Here is a 13777-nt window from a genome sequence, read left to right on the forward strand (position 1 = left end):
GAGGATACTCCCAGGAACAAGATAGCCCTGGTCCCATCTTCATGAGGTTAAGTAGATATAGATACATATTTAACAATGTGTGGTGCAGCTAATTTATCAGTTTTCACAGCCTCATCATATATGAGGCTTCTTTGGTTGCTTGGATGGTAAAGAATCTGCCTGCAATGCAAGAGACCCAGATTTGATCTCAGGGTTGGGAAGACCCACTGGAGAAGGAAATGGCAACCCACTCCAGTATTGCTGCCTGGAGAATTCCATGAACAGAGGAGCCTGGCTGGCTACAATCCATGGGGTCGCAAAGTCAGACATGACTGAGCGACTACCACTTTCATCATATATATTTTGGTCATGACTTTGAAACAGTTTATTCTAGCTAACACTAAACTATATAGGCCCAGGACAACCCAAGTGAAAACCAAAAAATATTTATAGGGTTTAAGATCAGTTACTGAAGTTAGGCATTTTCAAATGCCCCTTTACCCATTTACTACAGTTTGATGGCACAGACAGTAAAAAAATCTGCCTGCAATGCAGCAGACCTGGGTTCAGTCCCTGGGTTGGGAAGATCCCCTGGAGAAGGGAATGGCTTCCCACTCCAGTATTCTTGCCTGGAGAATCCCCATGGACAGAGAACCTTGGTGGGCTACTGGGGATACTACTCCCCCTGGCAGTCCAAGGGGTCACAAAGAATCAGACACAACTGAGCAACTCACATTTTCACATGAAATTAATGCACTAACTCTAGTTGGGTTACCAACTAGAGGAGAGCTATCAGACACACACCTGCCAGGAGCCCCAGTCTACTCAGCCCAAGCTGCTGAACCCATAGGAAGTGGTAACCCTGAGGAAAAGCAGATTTGGCAGGTCCTGTGTGGTTTTCCTTAGACAGCAGTTCCTAGGAGGCTGCTGTCCTAGGTGCCTGTCTCTGTGCAGGGAGGAGCCTTGCTCCAGCAATGCCATCCTTTCATACTCAGGCTTATAGGACTATTTCAGCTTATACCAGTCAACTAGTGATTCTATTTAAATAACTATTCACAATATCAAGCTCATCTGGCCCGTGAACCATTTTCTCTTGGGAAGAGAAAGCAGCGTCAGCGCCCAGATATCTTAGAAAGATATTCCTGCCTCTCGGCAACTAGTGTTCCACATGCCCTGTCTCCCCACAAAGAGCCTGACTGGCACACACTGGAAACAGGATCCCCTCTCCCCCCGTACTCTGACACTTTGTCACTGTAGGCATCTGGAAGCTAAACTACCTATTCAAACAATTAAGTAGCTTCCTTGTTCTTGGTATTTTTAAAAAAACAAATTATCACTAAAACAACAAGTAAAGTGGTAGTGAGCAAACACATTTGGAAAATTGTATTTAAATTAGTACGACGCAAAACAGTCCTCATTACTCAGTTAACAGAGTGAATACACATTTAGTCTAAGAGCAGCATGCTTCCTACAGGTTTCTGAGTCAGAATGCCTTAACCAGTCCTGTAACATTTCTGATCAATTTCAGAGACCTTTGCCTAGTCATTCTGCAAATCCTTCATATTTTAGGGTTAAGTTTTAGGAATCAGTTTTTTGTCTGAGAAGTTTCAAATTCCCCCACCCCCGCACCCATCCCCCCACACGCTTTGTGTGCTTTGTGTGTGTGTGTGTGTGTGTGTGTGTGTGTGTGTGTGCACGTACTTAGTCGTGTCTGATTCTTTGCAACCCCAAGGACTGTACCCTGCCAGGCTCCTCTGTCCATGGAATTCTCCAGGCAAGAATATTGGAGTGGGTTGCCAGGGGATCTTCCCAACCCAGGGATCAGAACCCGAGTCTCCCACATTGCAGGTGGATCCTTTTCTGTCTGAGCCACCAGGGAACCTCAGAAACACTGGAGTGGGTAGCCTATGCCTTCTCCAGAGGATCTTCCCAACTCAGGAACTAAACCAGAGTCTTCTGCATTGCAGACAGATTCTTTACCAGCTGAGCTACCAGGGAAGCCCACACATTTTGGAGTAAGGTTTGAGTAATTTTTGCTTGTTTAGGAAAATAACGTTTAGCCTGTATGTAAATATGAACTCTCACAACCATGCAGTGAGGAGGCCGAGAATGGCTACTGGTGGGAGATGAAGCACATGGTTGCAGAACAGAGTCTGCGGTGAAAACAGCATCCAGACAGAAACCAGACGCCAGGGCACAGCTGCCCTGCTGGTCCACAGACTTCAGCCACCATAGAGACTGATGTGGCATTCTCTTTTCCTCTGTCCCCTCCAGGGAAAATCAAAGTAGAAGATACGAGTTTTCTCTCTGGTTTCAGATGGAACAAATTCAGCACGTACTCTCTTAAGCTCAAAGAGAACTTAAAACGTATCTAGTACTTAATACTGAAGATGTAATGGTATTTAGGGAAAGTCTGAAATCCAAATGGGGTTCAAAAGCCCATGCTCTACGTCATGACACCATACTACTATCTGATGTGCCATCTTCACTCTACCCAGCAGAGACATGTTGTTTTCATTTAATGTTATCTAGTACAAGACCAAGAAATTAAAGTCACTATATGATAGTAGTATCTGTCATTCAATAACTCAACTATTGGGATATGACTGCATTTAACAGGGAAAAGAAATGCAAAAAAGCAAAATGGCTGTCTGGGGAGGCCTTACAAATAGCTGTGAAAAGAAGAGAAGCAAAAAGCAAAGGAGAAAAGGAAAGATATAAGCATCTGAATGCAGAGTTCCACAGAACAGCAAGGAGAGATAAGAAAGCCTTCCTCAGCGATTAATGCAAAGAAATAGAGGAAAAGAACAGAATGGGAAAGACTAGAGATCTCTTCAAGAAAATTAGAGATACCAAGGGAACATTTCATGCAAAGATGGGCTCGATAAAGGACAGAAATGGTATGGACCTAACAGAAGCAGAAGATATTAAGAAGAAATGGCAAGAATACACAGAAGAACTGTACAAAAAAAAAATCTTCACAGCCCAGAATATCACGATGGTGTGATCACTCATGTAGAGCCAGATATCCTGGAATGTGAAGTCAAGTGGGCCTTAGAAAGCATCACTATGAACAAAGCTAGTGACGGTGATGGAATTCCAGTGGAGCTATTTCAAATCCTGAAAGATGATGCTGTGAAAGCGCTGCACTCAATATGCCAGCAAATTTGGAAAACTCAGCAGTGGCCACAGGACTGGAAAAGGTCAGTTTTCATTCCAATCCCAAAGAAAGGCAATGTTAAAGAATGCTCAAACTACTGCACAATTGCATTCATCTCACACGCTAGTAAAGTAATGCTCAAAATTCTCCAAGCCAGGCTTCAGCAATATGTGAACCGTGAACTCCCTGATGTTCAAGCTGGTTTTAGAAAAGGCAGAGGAACCAGAGATCAAATTGCCAATATCTGCTGGATCATGGAAAAAGCAAGAGAGTTCCAGAAAAACATCTATTTCTGCCTTATTGACTATGCCAAAGCCTTTCACAGTGTGGATCCTGATAAACTGTGGAAAATTCTGAAAGAGATGGGAATACAGACCACCTGACCTGCCTCTTGAGAAATCTGTAGGCAGGTCAGGAAGCAACAGTTAGAACTGGACATGGAACAACAGACTGGTTCCAAATAGGAAAAGGAGTACGTCAAGGCTGTATATTGTCACCCTGCTTATTTAACTTCTATGCAGAGTACATCATGAGAAACGCTGGGCTGGAAGAAGCACAAGCTGGAATCAAGATTGCCGGGAGAAATATCAATAACCTCAGATGTGCAGATGACAGCACCCTTATGGCAGAAAGTGAAGAGGAACTAAAAAGCCTCTTGATGAAAGTGAAAGAGGAGAGTGAAAAAGTTGGCTTAAAGCTCAACATTCAGAAAACGAAGATCATGGCATCTGGTCCCATCACTTCATGGGAAACAGATGGGGAAAAAGTGGAAACAGTGTCAGACTTTATTTTAGGGGCATCCAAAATCACTGCAGATGGTAATTGCAGCCATGAAATTAAAAGGCGCTTACTCCTTGGAAGGAAAGTTATGACCAACTTAGATAGCATATTGAAAAGCAGAGACATTACTTTGCCAACAAAGTTCTGTCTAGTCAAGGCTATGGTTTTTCCTGTGGTCATGTACGGATGTGAGAGTTGGACTGTGAAGAAAGCTGAGCGCCAAAGAATTGATGCTTTTGAACTGTGGTGTGGCAGAAGACTCTTGAGAGTCTCTAGGACTGCAAGGAGATCCAACCAGTCCATTCTAAAGGAGATCAGTCCTGGGTATTCTTTGAAAGGAATGATGCTAAAGCTGAAACTCCAGTACTTTGGCCACTTCATGTGAAGAGTTGACTCACTGGAAAAGACCTTGATGCTGGGAGGGATTGGGGGCAGGAGGAGAAGGGGACGACAGAGGATGAGATGGTTGTATGGCATCACCGACTCAATGGACGTGAGTTCGCGTGAACTTCGGGAGTTGGTGATGGACAGGGATGCCTGGCGTGCTGAAATTCATGGCGTTGCAAAGAGTCGGACACAACTGAGCGACTGAACTGAATTGAGCTGAACATGACCGTCATATTTTAAGCTAATAAAAAGCCTTCATTCATATAAAAGCAAAACCTATTGCCAACCAATAAATATTTCAGGAAGTATGGCCAACACTATTACATTTGTAGACATTTTTGTTTACTAATGTATATGTGAGTGTGTGTGTGTGTGTTGGTTGCTCAGTCATGTCCCAATTCTTTGTTACCCCACAGACTGTAGCCAACCAGGCTCCTCTGTCCGTGAAATTCTCCAGGCAAGAATACTGGAGTGGATAGAAATTCCCTTCTCCAGGACTAATGTATGTACCATGAGATAATAATAATAGCTGACATATGACATATGGCTTATGACAAGTCACATGCATTCTGTGTCTTGGCTTCCTCATTCATTACATGAAGATATCAATCCCTACTCTGCACACTTATTAAAGAAAGGAGACAGTGTGTATGTTTGAAGCACTCATTTTATCCTAAAGTTATACTAGTAAAGGACACTAGAAAATTATTAGAAAATATGTTTCCTAGGCTTATATAATTGCTAAGTCAAGCAAGAGATTGTAGAGACAAAATGAGCATTTTATCATTAGTGCTGGCCCACTGAATGCAGCACCATTACCGAGTCATTCAGCCAAGACTGATAGAGGTATCAGGAAGATACCAAAATTTATAAGGACTGGCTCTTGTCTTCAAGAAACTCACATCATTGTGCAACACTTTATGATCTATTACAGTGCTTCTCATCTTTTTAAGAAAAGAGGTACTTTTAAGAATCAGGTGAAGGGAAAATCATCTCCTCAACAAATGCACTCATGGGGAACAGAACATTATATTCATTGGCCAGGGTTTTTGCTGGCCTTGCATTAGGAATCCCTGATCTTCAGCAGATGGTCCATTGCAGAAAGAAGTGTTCGATGGACCCACAGCTCTGCAACATTGCCTTACTGGAGGAAAGAAATGTCCAAACCTATCATGCCCCTTCAAGCTTCTAGAGGATTCCTGGAAAGACCAGCCATATGTTTGTGAGACAGGGCTCTTCCCAGGGGAGTGAGCAGCAGGATACTGATTTACATGTTCTGCTAGAGAATTAGAAATTCTAATAAATTAGAAACTCTCTAGCAGAAGCAAGTGATATGAGGAAACTCCTTAATAAAGATTTAATGAACACTCCTCTGGAAACAGACATCTGATCTATAGTTAAGTGACTTTTCCTTCTTTTGAAGGCAAAATCATATGCAAGCAAAATGAACTCTGGTAGCCTGATCCAGCTATTGTAATCCCACCTACTCTACCCTTGGTCCCTGGCCCCCTTCACCTCTGTTGCTTCTGACTCCTCCTGAGTGTTTTTGTTTTTTGCTTTTTCCCAGAGGAGACGGGAAGATTTCCTTTCCCCTTCTATCAAGTAGGTATACTCTCTGGATCTGTTCCTGACCTTCTCCCATGTAATGTTATTCTTGTTCCTGCTGGTGAATGTCTCAAAACAAAAAAGTACTTTAACTATTGTTTTTATTCATATTATTCCCAAATAAGTAAAATTCTAACTCTGGCTTTGTTTTTATCTTCATTTCCAATGTGCATTGCAAATCATTCTTGGGATATTTAGTCTTTGACTCTTGCCAGCATTTCAAATTCAAGGTGGAATAGGAATCTCAAATAGGAATCTTTGTCTTATCAGTCAAACCCACCCTTTTTTATTTCCTTAAAATGTCAATGTCAAAGTCTTTTGACACTTCCCCATCTCTTTTCCCCTTATGTTCAAGGAATGGTCAACACTTACTCCATACTGCATCCCTGACACTTCTCCTAGCCATCATCCCATGACCACTCCCCTGACCACGGTGGCAGTTCTTCCTTTTAATGCATTCCTAAAGACTCCACCAAGAACCCTCGGCCATTCTCTGAATTCCAGGCTACAGTCCTCATTCCAACAAGTGCATATCCTCCCGATGACTGCCTTGATGTGCTGTTACAAACAGGTATTCCTATATTTATAAAACCTGAGATCACCCTTATGCCTGGAGACTAAACTCCCAAATCTTTAGTCTTGAATATAACTCACTGTTGTGCTATGCCAGCATTTCCTTCTATCCATTACTCTCCTTCCTGGATCCTGCATTTCTAGTGAGAATCCCTTTTGCAATACATATCCCAGAATTTCCCTCTCCTGTTTCTGGCTTGCGTAGTTTTCTTTCTGGAACAACTTCAACCTGGTTCCATTTGTTCAAATCCTAACCACTTATCAGGGTTCCTAACCACTTCCTTTTCTTTTATGAATACCCTCCTAGTTCTTCAGTTAAAACAACTATTTCCCCTTTCTCTGAAATCTTGGCACATTTTACCTCTACCTCTCCAACAGCATGTACTATTGCTTCCTTCTATTACAGACAATTCTGTACATGTGTTCTCTCTTCTCTGAGGCTTTTTGAAGGCACAATAGAAGTACTTTCATCTTTTATGTCTTAGGATAATCAGAATAAGCACCTAATGCCTCCCACATATTAGGTGCCCAATAAATATCTGTGAATGAATACAGCATGAGATCTAAAGGCCCACACAGCTGCATTAGAAGGAACAGCAAGAGTAGCTGCTGCTTCTACATTCTTGTGGCTAATTTAATTTGAGCCCACAGTTAGTAGCTCATTTCCATTTTTTACTCCCTTTGATAAAGTGTTTCCTTATTGAGTCTGAGGCTGTCTTTCCAGCCTGACAGAGTGGCACTGTAACCAATGCTGGCGTAATGCGATGGCTGCACACGGGCTGCATTAACAAACGGGTATACCACCTTGAAAAATCGCAAAAGGTGATACCCAAATGTTACTGTATTAACATTTGTCTACAAAATGCCAGGGTCCCATCATTAATCATAATAATCCATGCATTCTAAAATGTATTACTCTCACATGGAACATCACTTTGTAGATCATTTTCAAGCTACTGAATAAAATACTTTCTTCGTAAAATCAAGGGGCTACAGTACCAGACTAATAGTGGACTGTGTTGTGGTGCTAGGAAAGGCAAAGGCAGCTGAGCTGTGGATAGACTATGTTAATTCTTGCATTTCTCCTCCTGTTGCTATTGGTCAGGTAAGTTGTGGACACATGTATGAGCATCTTGCTCCAGAAAACACTTCACTGAAACAGGTTAGAGAACTAAATAATTTTATAATTGAGGTATGAGGAATCACAGAACCCAAAGCTAGAACAATAAAAAAAAAAAAGATAGTAGTCTTATTTCTAGAGAGGTTGATTATTCATGTATGTAACATTTCTTTTTTGGTAATCCAATTATTTGAAATTTTAAAAAAAGTGGTTTCGTATTTTGAGTTGAGAAAGCAAGGGAGGTGTTCTTTAGAAGGTGAGATAAACAGCTGAAGAAGGTCCTTTCTCCAGAAAGAAACAGCCATGGGACTTAACTAGGGAGAACTGTCTACTGCAAAAAATACCTGAAATTATCACAATACGTTTTTGTTAATCAGCTATATTCTAGCACAAAATAAAAAGATTTTTTTGAAACAAAAGAACACTGTTTTGAAGCCCTCTGGCCTATTAATTCTCAGATTTTTGCATGTACATTTTTTTAATTGAGGGAACTAAATTTAGGTTTGCTAAATTTTTACTTTACAAAGTACATATATTGGGATGGGGGCAAAAAAAATTCACAATAATGCCTCTTACAATTACATAAAAGAGCAAACATTTCCAAATGAAAATAAGACACTCACTTATAGTATATATACTTAAATTCATGAAGGTTTTTTTCTCCCCCATGAGAAGGTATTGAGTGGTTGGAAACCACTACTCTAATTTTGGTTAGTTCTAGCTCACTTGATAAAATTTGGAACAAGAAAGTTGATGTTTCTAGAGCTGTGTTTCCTGATTAAGAGACAGGTTTAACCTAGATCTGCAGAAATGAAACTGGGAAAATTTTCAAAGAATTTGTCACATAAAAAAAAAAAGAGTCATTACTTGTGAAACAATATATATTTAAGCAACCCATAATTTAGCAAGCTTCATCAACTGTAACATGCACGGTGTTCCTTCTTATCCCCAATTTTAACTTTTCTGAAATTGGAATGATTCTTTTAAACAATGTTCAATGAAACCAGCTGGTCCTCAGACAGAGAGGCAAGTTGCCATTACCTGTATACGCATCATAGCCTGGAAAATGTGAACTTTAGGCTATTTGTTTACCCTTGCTCTCTAAGCTGACTTATTTCAACTGACGTTGGCTCCCATAATTAAATCCTTGCTTCAAGTTGGATCTAGAATTGCCCTCAAAAAGACTATAGTATGATGGCAGTACTAGAAAGAAAGAGGACCACATATACTGAAGAGAATAAAATTGAGAATGTAAACTACTGTAAGTGATGCAAGCATTCCTTACTGGAGAAATGAACTAACCCATTTTCTTGTAAAACAACAACCAAGGTTTTTTTTTTTTTTTTTTTTTTTACAGAGCACCCAACAATAGAAGACACATACAAAGAGTTAATTTGTGCTAGTAGATGAATCTTTTATTCCTGGGATATATACAAGGAACTGTCTGTTGGATGTCAAGCAGTACAATTAAAGGCAGAAGAATTCACCAAATCTCTCAGGATAAATCAGTGATTTCAAAGCATCAAGGATGAAGTACCTATGCATGCTTTGTGAAGGACTAGGACTGCTGGAGTGAAGTCGCTCAGTCGTGTTTGACTCTTTGCAATCCTATGAACTGTAATCTGCCAGGCTCCTCTGTTCATGAGATTTTCCAGGCAGAGACTGGAGTGGGTTGCCATTTCCTTCTCCAGGGGACCTTTCTGACCCAGGGATAGTACCTGGGTCTCCGGCACTACAGGAAGACTCTTTACATTCTGAGCCACCAGAGAAAGCCTAAGGACTACTGCTCAGGTGCTAAGCTGTCAAAATCATCCTGATAACTTTCAAAAATAGCTATATATTTATGTGGAGTGTAGGGTTATGGTGACGGACTAATCAAATCATCAAACAGAAATGTAGAGAACACATCACTATTCTTTGAAATGTCTTAAGATTACATTTCAATCACAAAAGCACTAACAGTTTTAAATCAGAAAATGCATTATGTAAAGTATCACATCATGTGCATGATAATTAATGGCTCAGTGTTAATTCAGAAGGATGACAAGCCTTAGATTTATTTTTATTATTATTTTTTTCAGCTCAAAGAAAAAGCAGGGTTTTTTTATTTTTTATTTTTTTAGCCATTAAAATATTTTCAATGGTTTTGGTTGCATTTTGCACCCATAAGAGATCATGCCACTGCAACTGGGTAGATGACATTCTCAGTTGACACCACAGTTCAAAAGCATCAATTCTTTGGCGCTCAGCTTTCTTCACAGTCCAACTCTCACATCCATACATGACCACAGGAAAAAACACAGCCTTGATTAGACGGACATTTGTTGGCAAAGTAATGTCTCTGCTTTTGAATATGCTATCTAGGTTGGTCATAACTTTTCTTCCAAGGAGTAAGCGTCTTTTAATTTCATGGCTGCAGTCACCATCTGCAGTGATTTTGGAGCCCAAAATATAAAGTCGGACACTGTTTCCACTGTTTCCCCATCTATTTCCCATGAAGTGATGGGACTAGATGCCATGATCTTTGTTTTCTGAATGTTGAGCTTTAAGCCAACTTTTTCACTCTCCCGTTTCACTTCATCAAAAGGTTTTTTAGTTCCTCTTCACTTTCTGCCATAAGGGTGGTGTCATCTGCATATCTGAGGTTATTGATGTTTCTCCTGGCAATCTTGATTCCAGCTTGTGCTTCTTCCAGTCCAGCGTTTCTCATGATGTACTCTGCATAGAAGTTAAATAAGCAGGGTGACAATATACAGCCTGGATGTACTCCTTTTCCTATTTGGAACCAGTCTGTTGTTCCATGTCCAGTTTTAACTGTTGCTTCCTGACCTGCCTACAGGTTTCTCAAGAGGCAGGTCAGGTGGTCTGGTATTCCCATCTCTTTCAGAATTTTCCACGGTTTACTGTGATCCACAGTCAAAGGTTTTGGCATAGTCAATAAGGCAGAAATAGATGTTTTTCTGGAACCCTCTTGCTTTTTCGATGATCCAGTGTATGTTGGCAATTTGATCTCTGGTTCCTCTGCCTTTTCTAAAACCAGTTTGAACATCTGGAAGTTCACGGTTCACATATTGCTGAAGTCTGGCTTGGAGAATTTTGAGCATTACTTTACTAGCGTGTGAGATGAGTGCAATTGTGCGGTAGTTTGAGCATTCTTTGGCTTTGCCTTTCTTTGGGATTGGAATGAAAACTGACCTTTTCCAGTCCTGTGGCCACTCTTGAGTTGTCCACATTTGCTGGCATACTGAGTGCAGCACTTTCACAGCATCATCTTTCAGGATTTGAAATAGCTCCACTGGAATTCCATCCCCTCCACTAGCTTTGTAGTGATGCTTTCTAAGGCCCACTTGACTTCACATTCCAGGATGTCTGGCTCTAGGTGAGTGATCACACCATTGTGATCATCTGGGTCGTGAAGATCTTTTTTGTATCATTCTTCTGTGTATTCTTGCCACCTCTTCTTAATATCTTCTGCTTCTGTTAGGTTCCTACCATTTCTGCCCTTTATCGAGCCCATCTTCGCATGAAATGTTCCCTTGCTATCTCTAATTTTCTTGAAGAGATCTCTGCTACTGCTAAGTTGCTTCAGTTGTGTCCGACTCTGTGCAACCCCATGGATAGCAACCTCCAGGCTCCCCTGTCCCTGGGATTCTCCAGGCAAGAACACTGGAGTGGGTTGCCATTTCCTTCTCCAACGCATGAAAGTGAAAAGGGAAAGTGAAGTTGCTCAGTTGTGTCCGACTCTTCGCAACCCCATGGACTGCAGCCTACCAGGCTCCTCTGTCCATGGGATTTTCCAGGCAAGAGTACTGGAGTGGGGTGCCATCGCCTTCTCCAGAAGAGAGAGATCTCTACTCTTTTCCATTTTGTTGTTTAGGCCCTAGGAAATTTCTTTTTTTTCTTAATTTTAAAATCTTTAATTCTTACTTGCGTTCCCAAACATGAACCCCCCCTCCCACCTCCCTCCCCATAACATCTCTCTGGGTCATCCCCATGCACCAGCCCCAAGCCTGCTGTATCCTGCGTCAGACATAGACTGGCGATTCGATTCTTACATGATAGTATACATGTCAGAATGCCATTCTCCCAAATCATCCCACCCTTTCCCTCTCCCTCTGAGTCCAGAAGTCTGTTATACACAGCTGTGTCTTTTTTGCTGTCTTGCATACAGGGTCGTCATTGCCATCTTCCTAAATTCCATATATATGTGTTAGTATACTGTATTCGTGTTTTTCTTTCTGGCTTACTTCACTCTGTATAATCGGCTCCAGTTTCATCCATCTCATCAGAACTGATTCAAATGAATTCTTTTTAACGGCTGAGTAATACTCCATTGTGTATATGTACCACAGCTTTCCTATCCATTCATCTGCTGATGGACATCTAGGTTGTTTCCATGTCCTGGCTATTATAAACAGTGCTGCGATGAACATTGGGGTACATGTGTCTCTTTCAATTCTGGTTTCCTCGGTGTGTATGCCCAGCAGTGCGATTGCTGGGTCATAAGGTAGTTCTATTTGCAATTTTTTAAGGAATCTCCACACTGTTCTCCATAGTGGCTGTACTAGTTTGCATTCCCACCAACAGTGTAGGAGGGTTCCCTTTTCTCCACACCCTCTCCAGCATTTATTGCTTGCAGATTTTTGGATCGCAGCCATTCTGACTGGTGTGAAGTGGTACCTCATTGTGGTTTTGATTTGCATTTCTCTAATAATGAGTGATGTTGAGCATCTTTTCATGTGTTTGTTAGCCATCCGTATGTCTTCTTTGGAGAAATGTCTATTGAGTTCTTTGGCCCATTTTTTGATTGGGTCGTTTATTTTTCTGGAATTGAGCTGCATAAGTTGCTTGCATATTTTTGAGATTAGTTGCTTGTCAGTTGCTTCATTTGCTATTATTTTCTCCCATTCAGAAGGCTGTCTTTTCACCTTGCTTATATTTTCCTTTGTTGTGCAGAAGCTTTTAATTTTAATTAGATCCCATTTGTTTATTTTTGCTTTTATTTCCAGAATTCTGGGAGGTGGATCATAGAGGATCCTGCTGTGATTTATGTCTGAGAGTGTTTTGCCTATGTTCTCCTCTAGGAGTTTTATAGTTTCTGGTCTTACATTTAGATCTTTAATCCATTTTGAGTTTATTTTTGTGTGTGGTGTTAGAAAGTGATCTAGTTTCATTCTTTTACAAGTGGTTAACCAGTTTTCCCAGCACCACTTGTTAACAAGATTGTCTTTACTCCATTGTATATTCTTGCCTCCTTTGTCAAAGATAAGGTGTCCATAGGTGTGTGGATTTAACTCTGTATCCTTCAAAAAGTTAGGAAAATGTGGTCCAAAAGAACTCTTGGCAATGATAAAAATATTACCTATGTTTCCTTGTCCAACAAAATAGCCATTTGACACTTGTAATTACTGAGTTCTTGTAATGTGGTTACTGCAACTGAGGAATAAGAATTTTAATTTTATTTTAATTGATTTAAATAGTTTCATGTAGCTAGTAGTTCCTGAAGGACAGGGAAGCCTGGCGTGCTGCATTCATGGGGGTGTAAAAAGACAGACACATATTTGAGCAACTGAACAACAACAAGTGGTTACCAGATTTGAAAGTGTAGAGCTAGAAGCAGCGAAACACATTTACTCTTCACAACCGACCATGATACAAGTGCTTGAAACAAAAACAGGAAAATCAGCACAGACCTCACAAAACATGTGTCTTTAAAAATATGCTCCCTTTCTTCAGATCTTAACTCATAAGGAGGCTCCATTTGGAATTTAAAAACGTTTGGTTAATGCTGGTGATTACTGAGGAAAACAAAGTCAATTACAGCAAAAACTGGTGAGTTGGCAGGTGCTTAGTCCTCCTAGAAATATGATTTGGGCTTTCCATAAAATGGTAATGAATAATCCTGTTTGGCACAATTGGGAGAGACTTTGTGCTTGCCAACAAACAACTTCCTCTGGAATACTGTCAGGAAAGCTAAACAAGTGACATGCAAGCCCCACAGCAAAATTCAGTGAATTGTTTCAGAGAGATAGGTTAAAAAGTCACCATCAATCATGGTCACGCGTGGCCCAAGGCCATTTTGGAACTAAGCCAGACTTTAATGGTCTTAGCTTACCCATTAATGTTTTAAGAAATCCTGTGCTCGCTCTCACTCTCTTCCCTAGCCTGAAGGT

At 40.8% G+C, this 13777-nt stretch overlaps 1 protein-coding gene across 2 annotated transcripts in view; it reads right to left on the bottom strand.

Annotated features, from left to right (window-relative positions):
• SERPINI1 (serpin family I member 1) overlaps nt 1-13777 on the bottom strand; it is an 80632-nt gene that overhangs the window by 30513 nt on the left and 36342 nt on the right. The window lies entirely within an intron of this gene.

The sequence above is a fragment of the Ovis aries genome, chromosome 1, assembly GCF_016772045.2.
Source record: "Ovis aries strain OAR_USU_Benz2616 breed Rambouillet chromosome 1, ARS-UI_Ramb_v3.0, whole genome shotgun sequence".
In the NCBI taxonomy this organism is placed as follows: domain Eukaryota; kingdom Metazoa; phylum Chordata; class Mammalia; order Artiodactyla; family Bovidae; genus Ovis; species Ovis aries.